Source organism: Nycticebus coucang, chromosome 11, assembly GCF_027406575.1.
Source record: "Nycticebus coucang isolate mNycCou1 chromosome 11, mNycCou1.pri, whole genome shotgun sequence".
Lineage (NCBI taxonomy): Eukaryota > Metazoa > Chordata > Mammalia > Primates > Lorisidae > Nycticebus > Nycticebus coucang.
Window position 1 is genome coordinate 44,105,166 of NC_069790.1, and position 14,889 is coordinate 44,120,054.

A 14,889-nucleotide genomic window follows, 5' to 3' on the forward strand; every position below is an offset into this window, starting at 1 on the left:
AAATGCCTGTATTACCCAAAGCAATGTACAGATTCAAAGCAATTCCCATTAAAATACCACCATCATACTTTCAAGACTTGGAAAAAAATAATTCTTCATTTTGTGTGGAACCAGAAGAAATCCTGTATAGCCAAGGCAATTCTTAGTAATAAAAACAAAGCTGGGGGTATCACCCTACTAGTCTTTCAGCTATACTACAAGGCCATGGTGATCAAAACAGCATGATATTGGTACAAAAATAGAGACAATGACATTTGGGACAGAAAACCATGAGATGAAACTGATATCTTACAGCCACCTGATCTTTGATAAACCAAACAAGAATATACACTGGGCAAAAGAATCCTTATTCAGTAAATGGTGTTGGGAGAACTGGATAACCACATGAAAAAGACTGAAACTGGATCTACCCCTCTCACCACTTACAATTATTAACTCATGATGGATAAAAGATTTAAATCTAAGGCATGAAACAATAAAAATTCTTGAAGAAAATGTGTAGAAAACACTTGAAGTTTTCAGCCTGGGGGAAGATTTATGAAGAAGACTTCTATGGCAATGCAACAATAACCAAAATAAACAAATGGGACGTAATTAAACTGAAAAGATTCTGTACAGCTAAGGAAACAACAACCAAAGCAAACAGAAAAATGTTCAGAATGAGAAAAGACATTTGTTTATTGTGAATTGGACAAAAGTTCAATAACTAGGATCTATAGAGAACTCAAATTCATCAACAAAAAAAGACCCAACAATCACATATATCACTGGGCAAGAGACATGAATCGAACCTTCTCTAAAGAAGACAGACCGAAAAAAAAAAAAGACAGACGAATGGCTAACAAACATATCAAAAAATGCTCAGCATCCCTAATTATCAGAGAAATGCAAATCAAAATTACCCTGATATATCACCTACCTCCATTGAGAATGGCCCACATCACAAAGTCTCAAAGCTGCAGAAGCTGGCATGAATATGGAGAGAAGGGAACACTTTTACACTGATGTGGGACTGCAAACTAATACAACCTTTTTGGAAGGAAGTATGGAGAATCCTCAAAGAACTCAGATGAGACCTCCCATTTGATCCTACAATCCCATTACTGGGCATCTACCCAGCAAAAATAATAATAAGAAGAAGAAATAAAAAAAAAATATATATATCCCTTTATCATAAAGACATTTGCACTAGACTGTCGCAGCTCAATTTGCAATCGCCCAAATGTGGAAACAGCCTAAATGACAGCAATCCAGGAATGGATTAACAAGCTGTGGTATATGTATACTGCAGTATACTATTCAGTAACTAAAAAAGATGGTGACTTTACATCTTTCGTATTAATCTGGATGTAAGTGGAACACCTTCTTCTTAGTAAAGCATCATAAGAATGAAGAAGCAAGAATCCAATGTTCTGTATTCTAATATGAAGGCAGTACATCACTTAATACAGGGCAGGGTGTGGGGGGAGGTAGGGGAATTAGCAAGTGGCGTGATGGGAGGAGGGAGTGAAATGGAGGGTCAAAGTGTATGGCACACTTCTTGGGGGCAGGACACAATTATAAGAGGGACTTTACCTAACAAATGCAATTAGTGTAACCTAATTCTTTGTACTCTCAACAAATCCCCCAAAATAAAAAGTAATAATTATAATAATAATAATAACAAAGAAAGTGAGATATTGCTGTCAATACATGAAAATAAAGTAGATGTTAAAGATTTAATCCTCACCTTATGGTTAATTGACTTTTGCAGAGTCCTGACTTGTCAATTGGAAAGGAGAAGCATGTTAACATGTGGTACTAGAACATTTTAGTAGGCATATACACACATACGCAGACACACACACAACAACAACCTCGACTTACTTCATGACATATGCAGAAATAACTCAAATGGATTAAAAACCTAAATGTAAGAACTAACTATAAACTTTTAGAAAAAGACACAAAAGAATATCTTAGTGACTTTGAATTTGACAAATTTGAAAAAAAAATAACAAAAAGGCGAGAAAAACCTCAGTGCATTGGACATCAATATTTGTATATCAAAAGGCATTATTATAAAATCAACAAGGCAAGGAAAGAACTGAGAAAAACTATTTGCAGGACAGAAATATGAAAAGAACTCATATCTAGACTATCTAAATAATTCTTCTAATTCAATAATAAAATAAACACAATTTAAAAATGGGTAAAAGATTTTAACAGTCATCCCCTCTTATATTTTTACGTGGGTTAGCCATGAAATGCCTACATTTGTTTAAGCTATCATCACCAATTACAGTTTCTAAAGATGTTTGAAATATGTCCAAACTGATAGAGAATAATTTAAATTAAATATGCTGCCATAAAATGTATATTTTTTTCTACAGTCTTTATGGAAGTTATCAATGGAATAAACTAATATGGATGTTCAGACTACTGAACACGCCAATTCAACAATGCTATCCCATGGTTTCTGTTTGATTTAGGTGCCTTTTTAGTTTGGTAGTCTAGACATAGCCTGTGTTTCTTAGACATGTTTATAGATGGATTGGAAAGGTGGTCTAAATAAAGGCATTACTGAAATACAAGGCATCTTTTTTGTTATACAGTGTTGTTATTAAGAAAAGCCAAAAAAAAGCCTTTCTGGCAGTGAATCATAGATTCTGACAGATGTTTTCTGCAGATGAGAGTTCAGCTCCACCTTTCTCAAAAATGTGTTTTAGAAGGTGAGGTCTTTCTTTCAGAGCCCCTGGGAAATAAGTTGTAGTGTAGGCTGTGTTTCTTAAAACCACTCCTACCATTGTTTGAAATCCAATGGCAAAGGTCTTTTCTGGTAAATAAATGGAGTTGAAACACTAAAACTTTCCACATATTTTGCTCCTAGATTTTAAACTACAGACTTGCAATAGAATGTAAAAAATAGAGGAATGAGGGAACACTAAGAAAGCTAATTTTCCCTCATAAATGTAAAAGAGTGTGAAGGCAAAGGTTTTTTTTTGTATCCTAAAATGCAGAACAGGATTAAGAAATTACTTGATTCAATCCTCTTATTTCATAGATAAGGAAACTGAAGCCCAGGATATGGAGGTGTCAAAGCCAGGAGCAGAAACCACAGGCCATCATACTACTTCTAGTTCTGTGTTCTTTTCATTACACATCTGAATGATAGGAGGAAATAATCTCTGTCAACATAACTAAGACCATTTAAAGAGGTCAAATAAATTGGCCAAGTTCACCTAGCTAGTAAATTGCAATGCTGGAATACAAATCTCTAGATATCTGAGACTCTAATGTCCATGATTTATACTATGTCACTGTAATTTTTATATATGTTATAAAATGAATTAAAACATACTTGAGTTTCATGCACAAAATTATCTGGGTTTGCTCATCAATGTACTCTTTAACATATCCTAAGAACACAATCAATATTGAATATTAATTCATTAGTTTACACATATTAATTGATTTCAATGTGCATAATGTTTACAACAAATTTATATCAATTATGCACTAAAATGACAATAGGCATGTGTATTGGCTATGATTCTCTGATGGCAAGAATTTATCTCCTCTGAAACTCTCTTAGAAATATCTTTTTCATGAACCAAGAAGGGCTGAAGTTGTGAAGAAAGTAGATCTAACTGATCTACTTTACTCATAGGAAACAACTAAAAATGAAAGAAAGATACAGTTTTCTATTAGTATATGTCTATAGGCATACTCAACTCTATTCCCAGATTTTATTTTTCTAAAGGAATTAAGAGAAAGATTTGGGCCAATAGAAAAATGATAAGATGAGTAAAATAAAAAATAAACAAATAATTGTCTAAATAAATTTATTTTGAATCCTATGGAAATTTGGGGTTTCCTCCTTGAGTACCTCTCTTTAGCCATAATTTCTCGCTTCTATTTCTGTTCTGGGTCCTTAATCCTTATCTTTTATTACAAGATGGTTACCAAAATCAAATTATTGCCTGACAAATTAGTGCTAATTCCCCATTATGATCTTTATTACATTGAAAATCAAAATTGTGAAAGTTGTGAAACAATGTTTTGCTGAGATAAAACAATACACTTGTTTATACATGCCTCTCATAAATATGATAAAAGTTAGCTCACTGTAAAAAAGACCAAATGAAGAATTGTATAAAATATAGGACTTCTGGCAACTAATCTCAATTCTCTTATTTTTTGTAAATATTTCGTATGTCTGCTAAATATTTCTAAATTAGTTTTAACATTCTGCAATGATTAAGAACAGACAGTCCAAGTTTGAAATATACTATATGTTTTTAAAGTCTCAAATGTGTGTGCTGTGAGTTTGTTTTAATTTGTATGGGCATTGACATCACTTGTTTTTCTCCAAGTAGTTCTTACTTAATGCACAATCCATAAAAGAGAAAAAAAAATCCAATTCATGGTTGCTTTAATGTACTTTTAAATAAATATATATTCTAGTACATGTATTTAACATATACAGTTTAAAAATATAGTATTTAAATAGAGAAATAACTTTAATCTTAATTAAATACATCAAAGTATAATGTCAGTAATATATTAATAAAGAGTAGCTCTTGCATACAGTATTTAATAAAATTGAGATCCCATACAAGATAAAAAGGAAAAGACATATACTTCAATAAGAAAACAAGCAGGCACAGTTCAGGTAGGGGGTCTGTGAAGTGCAGTAGCTATGGCCAGCCACATTCTGCTCAATACCAGCGCCGAGATGCCTACTCTGGGGCTGGGAACCTGCAAGATCTCTTTGTTCCAGATGCTCAAGGCTATGAAGGTAGTAATCAACATTGGGTACTGCCACATTGACTGTGCCCACTTGTAGCAGAATGAGCATGAGGTGGGTTCAGCCATCCAGCAGGTCAGGGAGCAGGTGGTGATGTGGAAGGAGCTCTTATCATTAGCACTCTGAGATGCACATACCATAGGAGCCTGGTGAAAGAAGCCTGTAAGAGCCTGCTCAGGGACTTGCAGCTGGACTATCTGGACCTATACTCTATTCACCAGCTGACAGGCTTTAAGGACTGGTGGCAGCTATTTGCATATCTAACTTTAACCATCTCCAGATTGAAAGGATCTTAAACAAAGCTGGCTTAAAGTATAAGCCAGTGGTGAAGCAGATAGAGTGAACCCATACCTAACTCAGGAAAAGTTTAGTTCAGTACTGCCAGTCCAAAAGCTTTGTGGTGACTGCCTACAGCCCCTTGGGTTTCTCAACATGCCCTGGGCCAACCCCAAAGATTCATCTCTTCAGAAGGATTTCATGATCAAGGCAGCTGAAGCCAACCACAGTAAAAGTTCAGACCAGGTTTTGATCCAGTTCCCCATGCAGAGGTGTGGGTGGATATGTTGGTACTTAAGGGTAGAGTCATATCTTGATGTGCTTGCATTGCTAGAAATAATGATTTAATAAGCTTAACGCTAATTTTCAATTATTTATTATAAGTAATTTAGTAATTGAATTAAGAAAATGATTGCAGATGATGGTTAAAGGGGAGAGGAGACAGGAGGGAAGTGGATCCGAAAATATCAAGTATGCATTCAGACTGCAAAAGCAATACCGGGAGCCCCAATTCTGTTTGTTGCAAAGTACGACAATCTGAAGCTTGATGTTTTCAAACAGAGAAACTCTCTTGCTGGAGCTTCACCCCTCCCCCAGCAAGGCTCAGCTGAGAGCTCACTAAGCACTGAAAGACAAGCCTCCCAGGCAGGGCTGCCCTCTCAGGGAGAGTGAGTGCATGTGGGAGTTATGAAAATAGTGAGAGAGTGAAAAATATTCTGGAGACTGGGAGGGCACCTAAACCTCACCAAGAGAGAAAAGCTCTCTCAGGGAGATAGGAGGAAAAGTCTCCTTTCTTTTGTTTTCTCGGTATTGGCAACAGAAAGAGCTCATCTGCCCACAAGTCTTCCTTGAGGCCTTAATCACTACCCTTGAGATTTGTGTGCATGGTCTGATTGAGGTTTACTTTGACATCTTGCTCCTGGACTATGTTCCCTGTCCCATGCTCTGTTTGTGTTAAGATCATAAATAACTTAGAATAAATCAGTCTAATTAAGGTAGCTAGTTAAAGGAATAGTTTGGTTAGAAAATGCAAGCCCAGCAAAAGCCATGATGTAAAGGTTGAGCCCACGTCCATTAGATTAATAATTAAAACAGTGATGTGTGTAATAAAAATGGAGCTAGCCCAGAGTTAGGGCTTTTCGCCTGTCCTCATGTTTGGAGATAAAAAAAAATCCCCTGGCTCAGCTTTTAAAAATTTGCTTCTGGGCAGCGCCTGTGGCTCAGTCGGTAAGGCGCCGGCCCCATATACCGAGGGTGGCAGGTTCAAACCCAGCCCCAGCCAAAACTGCAACCAAAAAATAGACGGGCGTTGTGGCGGGCGCCTGTAGTCCCAACTGCTCGGGAGGCTGAGGCAAGAGAATCGCTTAAGCCCAGGAGTTGGAGGTTGCTGTGAGCTGTGTGAGGCCACAGCACTCTACAGAGGGCCATAAAGTGAGACTCTGTCTCTACAAAAAAAAAAAAAATTTGCTTCTAAGAAAAATCCCTTCTATACCAATTCTCTTAAGTGTTCTGATCATGAAAGGATACTGGATATTGTCAAAAGTTTTTTCTGCATCTACTGAGAGAATCAAATGGTTTTTGTTTCTTAGTTTGTTTATGTGATGTATTATTCAACTGATAGATGCCATCAACAGCAAACCCACAGCCAATATCATATTGAATGGAGTAAAATTGAAAACATTCACACGCTGATCAGAAACCAGGCAAGGTTGCCCACTGTCCCCACTGCTTTTTAACACTGTAATGGAAGTCTTAGCCATCTCTATCAGGCAAGAGAAGGCAATCAAGGGTATACAAATAGGGTCAGAGGAGAACAAACTTTCACTTTTCACAGATGATATGATTTTATACCTGGAAAACCACAGGGACTCAACCACAAAACTCTTAGAAGTGATCAAGGAATACAGTAGCATCTCAGGATACAAAATCAATAGTCACAAATCAGTAGCTTTTATATATACCAATAATAGTCAAGCCAAGAAAACCATCAAGGACTCTATTCCCTTTATAGTTGTGCCAAAGAAGATGAAATATTTGGAAATTTACCTAACAAAGGATGTGAAAGATCTCTATAAGGAGAATTATGAAACTCTGAGAAAAGAAATAGCTGAAGATGTTAACAAATGGAAAAACATACCATGTTCATAGCTAGCAAGAATCAATATTGTTAAAATGTCCATATTACCCAAAGCAATTTACAAATTTAATGCAGTTCCTATTGAAGCACCACCATCATACTTTAAAGATCTTGAAAAAATAGTACTTCATTTTACATGCAACCAGAAAAAAACTTGAATAGCCAAGACAATATTCAGAAATAAAAGCAAATCAGGAGGAATCACGCTACCAGATTTCAAACTATACTATAAATCTATAGTGATCAAAACAGCATGGTACTGGCACAAAAATAGAGAGGTTTATGTGTGGAAACAGAATTGAGAACCACGAGATGAACCCAGACACTGACCATCTGATCTGATCTTTGATAAGCCTATCAAAAATATAAATTGGGGAAAAAACTCTCTATTTAACAAATGGTGCTGGGAGAACTGGCTGGCAACTTGTAGAAGACTGAAACTGGACCCACACCTTTTACCATTAATAAAAATTGACTCTCAGTGGATTAAAGATTTAAACTTAAGACATGAAACTATAAAGATTCTTGGAGAAAATGCAGGAGATACACTTGAAGAAATTGGCCTGGGAGAACACTTTATGAAGAGGAGCCCCCAGGCAATTGAAGCAACACCAAAAATAAATTACTAGGATCTGATCAAACTAAAAAGCTCTGCACAGCCAAGAACACAGTAAGTAAAGAAAACAGACAGCCATCAGAATGGAAGAGGATACTTGCAGGTTATGCTTCTGACAAAGATTTGATAACCAGAATCCACAGAGAACTCAAACTTATTAATAAGACAAAAACAAGCAATCCCATTTCATTGTGGGCAAGGGACTTGAACAGAAGCTTCTCTAAAGATGATAGGCACATGGCCTACAGACACACACAAAAATGCTCATCATCTTTAATCACCAGAGAAATGCAAATCAAAACCACTTTGAGATATCATCTGACTCCAGTGAGAGTGGCTCACATAACAACATCCCACAACTACAGCTGTTGGCATGGATGTGGACAAAAGGGAACACTTCTGCACAGCTGGTGGGAGTGCAAGCTAATACATCCCTTTTGGAAAGAAGTGTGGAGAATACTTTGGGATCTAAAAGTAGACCTAATGTTTGATCCTGCAGTTCCTCTACTAGGTATACGTCAAAAGGACCAAAAATCACTTGGCAACAAAGATATTTGCACCTGATTGTTTTTTGCAGCTCAATTCATAATAGCCAAGTCATGGAAGAAGCCCAAGTGCCCATTGACCCACGAATGGATTAATAAATTATAGTATATGTACACCGTGGAATATTATGCAGCCTTAAAAGAAGATGGAGACTTTACCTCTTTTATGTTTACATGGATGGAGCTGGAACATATCCTACTTAGTAAAGTATCTCAAGAATGGAAGAAAAAAATATCCAATGTACTCAGTATTATTATGAAACCAATATATAATCACTAACACTTTCATATGAAGAATAGATGACAAGTATGGTCCAAGATGAAGGAGAGAGGAGGGGGGTTGGGAGGGGAGAGGGGAGGACAGATCGAGGGAGGGTGAATGGTGAGATCACTAAATGTCCTAACACAATAATTAAGTAAAAGAGATGTAATTAAGTACATGTTGGATCTATTAGTGTAGAGTATAAATGTCCTCATACAATAATTAAGTAAAAGAGATGAGGTATATATTAACCAGTGTGATGTACGCATTCCTAATTCTATATGAAATCAGCACATTGTACCCCATAAATGCATTAATGTATACATGATCTATGTGTTCATGATTTAATAAAATAAATAAATAAATAAAAATTTTCTCTGTGCGTCTTTATTTTTCCCTCATCCTCTCGTCTCCACCAGCCACTGGGAAAGAATTCATGATGTAGTTTGTTTGGGGCAAGTCCCCAACACAGAGGAACTTGGTGGCGATCCCTAAGTCTGTGACACCTGAACACATTCCTGAGAACTATAAGGCCTTCACTTTGAACTGAGCAACAATGATGTGACCACCTTACTCAGCTACAACAGGAACAGGAGGGCCTGCACCTTGGTGAGTTGTGCATCCCACGTGGATTACTCCTTCAGTGAGGAGTTTTGAAGCTGTGGATGTAGGGAGCTGACTGTGAGGTGGTAGGGCCCCCCATGGCGGGGAGCATTCTGAGAATGAACCTCAACTACTCCTTTCTCACAACAACCATATTCCTCTGCCAGAAGTCATGTAGCTCTTTCTTGGTCTAATTTATCATTAAGAACTATGCAGAAATCCTGGTGATCTTTCTGTTTACTTCTTAACATATGTTAATGAAGTTAAGTAGAAACCATTAACAGGATGATCTGTTTTTGATAAAGTTATTTACATTTTCCAATCATATTGTAAGACCTAAAATACGTCTTTTGTCTATGCTACTTCCCCGTAAACAACCCTGCTGGGATACTACAAAATAAAGCTGATTTTGTGTTTTAGTGCTGGCTGCAGCCATCAGCTGAGTCAGACCTCCAGATCCCATCTTTCCTCTCTGTGTCTTCTCTTGCTTTGTATTTTCCTCAATCCCCACAGCTTCCACTCTGGTTCATTACCCTTCTCTGAGCAGTCTCACAAAATGTGGATGCCTGGTTTTCCTAAGTGACCTATATCTGTTTTTCCAGCATCATCTTCCTTGCAAATTAGTATGGCCTCAGCCATGGATAGCAACCCTCAGACTGGCCAACAAGGGCTTGTCTAGCTTGATGTTGAGTCTGAAGATCTTCCAGTTTCCCTTGCCCTTCTTTTTGCCCAACTGGGGAAAATAAAACCTAAATACCTTTTTCTGACCAAGAACAACCAAAATCTACAAAGTCAAAATAGCACCACTAACAGTTGACTTTTGACTCTTTGGTACTATAATCCTTTAATCTTGCCTTCTGTTTGCTTCAAATAAAAAGTGCATTTGTGAAAAGAAAAGAAATGAGATGAAAGTGCAAATTAATTTAAGAAAAATATAAATCACAAGTAAACAAATAACAGATGTTCAACCTCTATAACTGAATAAAAGAATGTTATGCGATTTACCTAGCTACTTAATTAAGATATTTGATAACATCCAGTGATAGCAGAGGTATGGTAAAAAGTGTACTCATAAATATTTGGTGTGAGGCCAGGTGCAGGAGCTCATGCCTGTAGTTCTAGCACTTTGAGAGGCTGAGGAAGGAGGATTTCTTGAGGTCAGGAATTTGAGACCAGTCTGGGCAATATAGGGAGACTCTGTCTCTATAAAAAATAAAGCATACAATTAACTGGGCATGGTGGTACATACTTGTAGATATAATAAAGTGTCTGAAAAGGGAGGATCACTAGAACACAAGAGTTTGAGGTTACAGTGAGGTATAGCCACTGCACCCTATCTTGGGCAACAAAGGGGGACCCTGTCTCAAGAATTAAAAAAAACAAACAAAAAACACCAAAAACTGACGTAAAATTGTGTTTTTGAGAGTTACCTAGGGATATGTATATAATTTTAAAATTTGCCCACTCAACTCCACAATAGACATTAGACTAATCATGACAGCACACACACACATATATACTCTCAGTCAGAAACTCTCATGAAGAATGATATTCACTGCAAACCTTACTTGCAGTTTCAATGTCAGTAAACAGTAAAATGAGAGAATGAAGGTGGGGGTGGGGGTAGGGGAAGGGGAGAGCAGTGAGAGAAAGAAGGAGGGAGGGGTGGGGAAAGGAAGAGCAGAGAGAGGGAAGGAGGGAGGAGGGTGGGGCCTTGGTGTGTGCCACACCTTTTTGGGGCAAGCATGATTGTAAGAGGGACTTTACCTAACAAATGCAATCAGTGAAACCTGGTTTCTTGTACCCGCAATGAATCCTCAACAGTTAAAAAAAAAAAAAAAAAAAAAAATGAGAGAATGAATTATAACAACTACTTTCTGCGATTACCTCAAAACTATTTAAAAGAATGCAGTACTAACCTATAAAACTACATGTGATAAATTAATAAATGGATTTTAAAAAGTTTATGGTACAATTCTACTTTTGTAAATAAAGGTGTTAGTTAATAAATATAATAAATATATCATATTACACCCCTGTGTTTATGTAAATATATGTTTAAAATTGAAAACATATTTAGCAAATTTAGTAGTAGTTACTTCCAGGGAGTGGAATTGCAAGTCAGATACGACAATGACTTTAATTTTATAAATTAGGAACAGCAAAATTATTGGTCATTTCCCTTTTTGATAATTACAAACTTAAAAAGCAAGAGAAAGAAAGAATTATGGCATACTATTAAATTATAAATTTAATAAAAGTATTATATCTAATTTGTTAACTAAAATCTAGGTATCTGAACATACAGGGGAATTAAGTAATTGGACTGTCACTCATGAATATAATTAACTCTAGTGGAAACAGCTGGTTTCTGGAAACCTGGTAGCTATCTATGATGATATTCCTTTGGGAACAAAGGTTGCCTAGGCACAGTTATCAAACTGATATATTGGAAAGTAGGAAGGATATGGCACTATAAGTATAGGGCAGCATGTGTGTAACTAACCAAACAGCTAGTTAGAATCTCCAATCACTGGGTTAGTTACAGGTCTTCACAGCCTGTGATACTTTTAGGAAACAAGACAGGATATCAGTGCATAAAATAGTGTACTATCCAGCTATTGAAACATGTGTAATACATGAGAAGACACAGTCCAAAAGGATAAAACAAAAACCACAATAAGATGAGCTGAAATATTAACTTGAGGTTGAGCTGCTGAGCTATACACTCAGGAGGACTGACCAGAACAGAATGGGAAGAGAATTTACTTAAATGAGAGAAGATCTATCTCACATCTTTGTTCACAATTTGAAATATATATTATTTTCTTTTCTTCTACCAAAAATTGCATGTTTCTAATTTTCCTCTTGCTCCCAGTGGCATCATTATATTTTAGCCCACCAGACCCAAAATTTACAATTAATCTGTAACTGTTTTTCTCTTTTACCAGTTTCTACGAACCTTGACAAACCCCCCAAACTACATGTCTGCATTTCCATTTAATTACTAAAATAGTCTCCTGATTTCTCTTCCTTTTTCTGATAAATCTTCCACAGAAGTGCTCAAATAATCTTTTTCAACTCAAATCTTTCTTTCAAAGTCCTAACTCTTCCCAAAAATACCAGCTGTGATAAAACGATGCCTGTCCTTTCTCAGATGGTTTGCATTGCCACTAGCTTGGATAATTTTCCATTTCTTCATCTCCAGAAACTGAGGAAAGTTTTCCTCCAAGTATATTAAAGCAAAGTGCTTAAGATCACAGACTCTAAAACTATACTCAGTTGATTTTGCAATTTGAATCCACCACATTGCAGCTATATAACTTTAGACTATGAGTTAACTGCTTTAAGCCTATGTTTTCTTATTCATAAAATAGACATAATAACCTTTCTAAATTCATTGGATTATTGTCAGAATTCAGTGGTATCATCCATATAAAGTTTGTTATTGTAATTGCTGTTGTTTTGGCACAGAGCTTGGAACATAAATGCTCACAATCCATTCTCATTACCATTCTTAGGAGAGTCAGCATCTTTCATTTTTTATGTGTTTCTTATCAATGTATGCATGTAGCCTTTTAAAAATACACAAATCAGTTTCATTTAAAGAATATTACAGGGTAAATTATAAAAAAGAAATTATCTATCTGGAGTAACACAGAATTTAATGCTTTTCTCATATTTTGATTTCTCCTTGTTTTTCCTCTATTGCATAAGTCCATGTTTTTTTCTTTTTTTCTTTTTAATTAAATCATAGCTGTGTACATTGATATGATCATGGGGGTGCAAAGCCTCCCCTGGAAATTTATCAATCCAAGACGAAACATTTTCTTTGGACTTCTTTTTACCAAAAGAAATTCAAAATGATGATTAACCTAAATATCTATGTTCTGAAATACTTATTATTCTTTCTGGTTAAGGATAGTATTATTTTAATGAACTAAAACCAGTTAAGAACAAATGAGTGTATTGGGTGAATACAAGGGAATCTCAGTAACTGCTTCAAAGAAAGTATAGCTAGGACTCCCAGGAACTAGAAAGTCAGTAGGCAGCTGGTCTCTCCATTCTTTCTCAGCTGCTTAAGCCAAACGTGCAATGCATATTATTTGCAATCATATTTCTCTGTTTCATTATCTACTTACACATTACTGAAATTGACCACCAGCCTCAGAATATATATGCATATCTTAAGTATCAGTGTCCAAAGTGTCTAAATATCTCTGAAACTGATAACATGAATTACTGGGAAGTAAACAGATTGGTCTGGACAACCAATAAACTGAAGAGCTTTAAATCAAATGCCTATTCCTGTCCAAGGACCAATGACCAGAAGCACAGGGCTTTTTATATCAGCTACTCAGCAGATTCTATGGGAAAGATCAACTCTGTAAAAGCATAGAAATGGTGAATTGCCTGACACATTAGCAATGCCTCTTTTCCGTCAATTCTTGCCAAAACTCAGATTAGTATCTCAAGAGAATTATCAGTCTCTCCATAAATCACAATAACTGATTAAGCAGCCATAAAGCACCAGAGTGCTATTAGTTCTTGTATTGTTATGTCAAGTACAGCTCATTGTTCACTTTTCATTAGTTCTCTACTGTGCTAATACTAACAGCTTAATACTTTGATTTAATTAGCAGTTAACATTGATCTAGGACCTACTCAGATCAAATATTCAAGGCAAGAGAGGATTGAGTTTAGAGGAATGGGAAATTCGTAAGAAGATATTAAGAATTAAATTGAGAAAAATGGTTCTCTGAACTCCTTTCGTCAAATGCCTCAGACTCCTGGAGGAGAAGGGACTTTCAAAAGCCAAATCTGAATAGGACTCCACAGTACATTTTTTGCAAGACAAGTTTGGACACTGACTGTAAATAATCCAATAATAACCTTCACTTTCTAGTAGCCCCTATAGACATCTTTGACCAGTCGTATCTCTAAACTAAAATAAAGGGACGAACAACTTTTTCATATGTTTCATTTATTTACCATTTGAATGGTCAGCATAGAGGTATACTGAGCACACAGCACCTCCAGGCTGCAAGTTGTGGACAGGATGACGTGCAAATTGAAGAGATGGTCATTTTAGTGTTCCACTTGAAAAGCTCAAGAGTAGAAATGGCCAAGCTGAGCCATATTTTAGAATCATACGGAAGGCTTCATAACCTACTATTGCCCAAGGTCAATTACAAAGAATTTAATCAGAATCATTGGTTGTGGGTCCACACATTGTTTTTTTTTTTTTGTTTGTTTGTTTTTTAGTGACCTTGGTTATTCTAATGTAGAACCAGGTTTGAGAAGCATAGACTAGTAGTCCGTGGGGAAATAATAGTTATCAAAAACATGTGGGAAGCAGATTCTAGCCAGCTGCTTGTACTTCTTCACTGGAGAAAGTCAGGACATTTCTAAGAAACCATGCAAAAGACAACTAAGGGTATAATCTTGCTGCTTCTTTGGAAGGGCTACCACGCAATCATAGTTTCCAACGGTGTGTTCTCTGCCTCAGGCATGGGACAGAGGACACTAAATTCAAACTGCACAGTTTTTCTAGAGTACAAACTTTGTTTAAATACAAAGATAAAAGTGCAGCCTGTTATTCTTACCAGGACATTGTATATGGCTAATATTTAGTCATAAATTAATTCTATTGATAGTAAA

At 36.3% G+C, this 14,889-nt stretch overlaps 1 long non-coding RNA gene across 1 annotated transcript in view; it reads right to left on the reverse strand.

Moving 5' to 3' along the window:
• LOC128560406 (uncharacterized) overlaps window positions 1-14,889 on the reverse strand; it is an 84,238-nt gene that overhangs the window by 31,856 nt on the left and 37,493 nt on the right. The gene's annotated exons all lie outside the window — the stretch shown is intronic.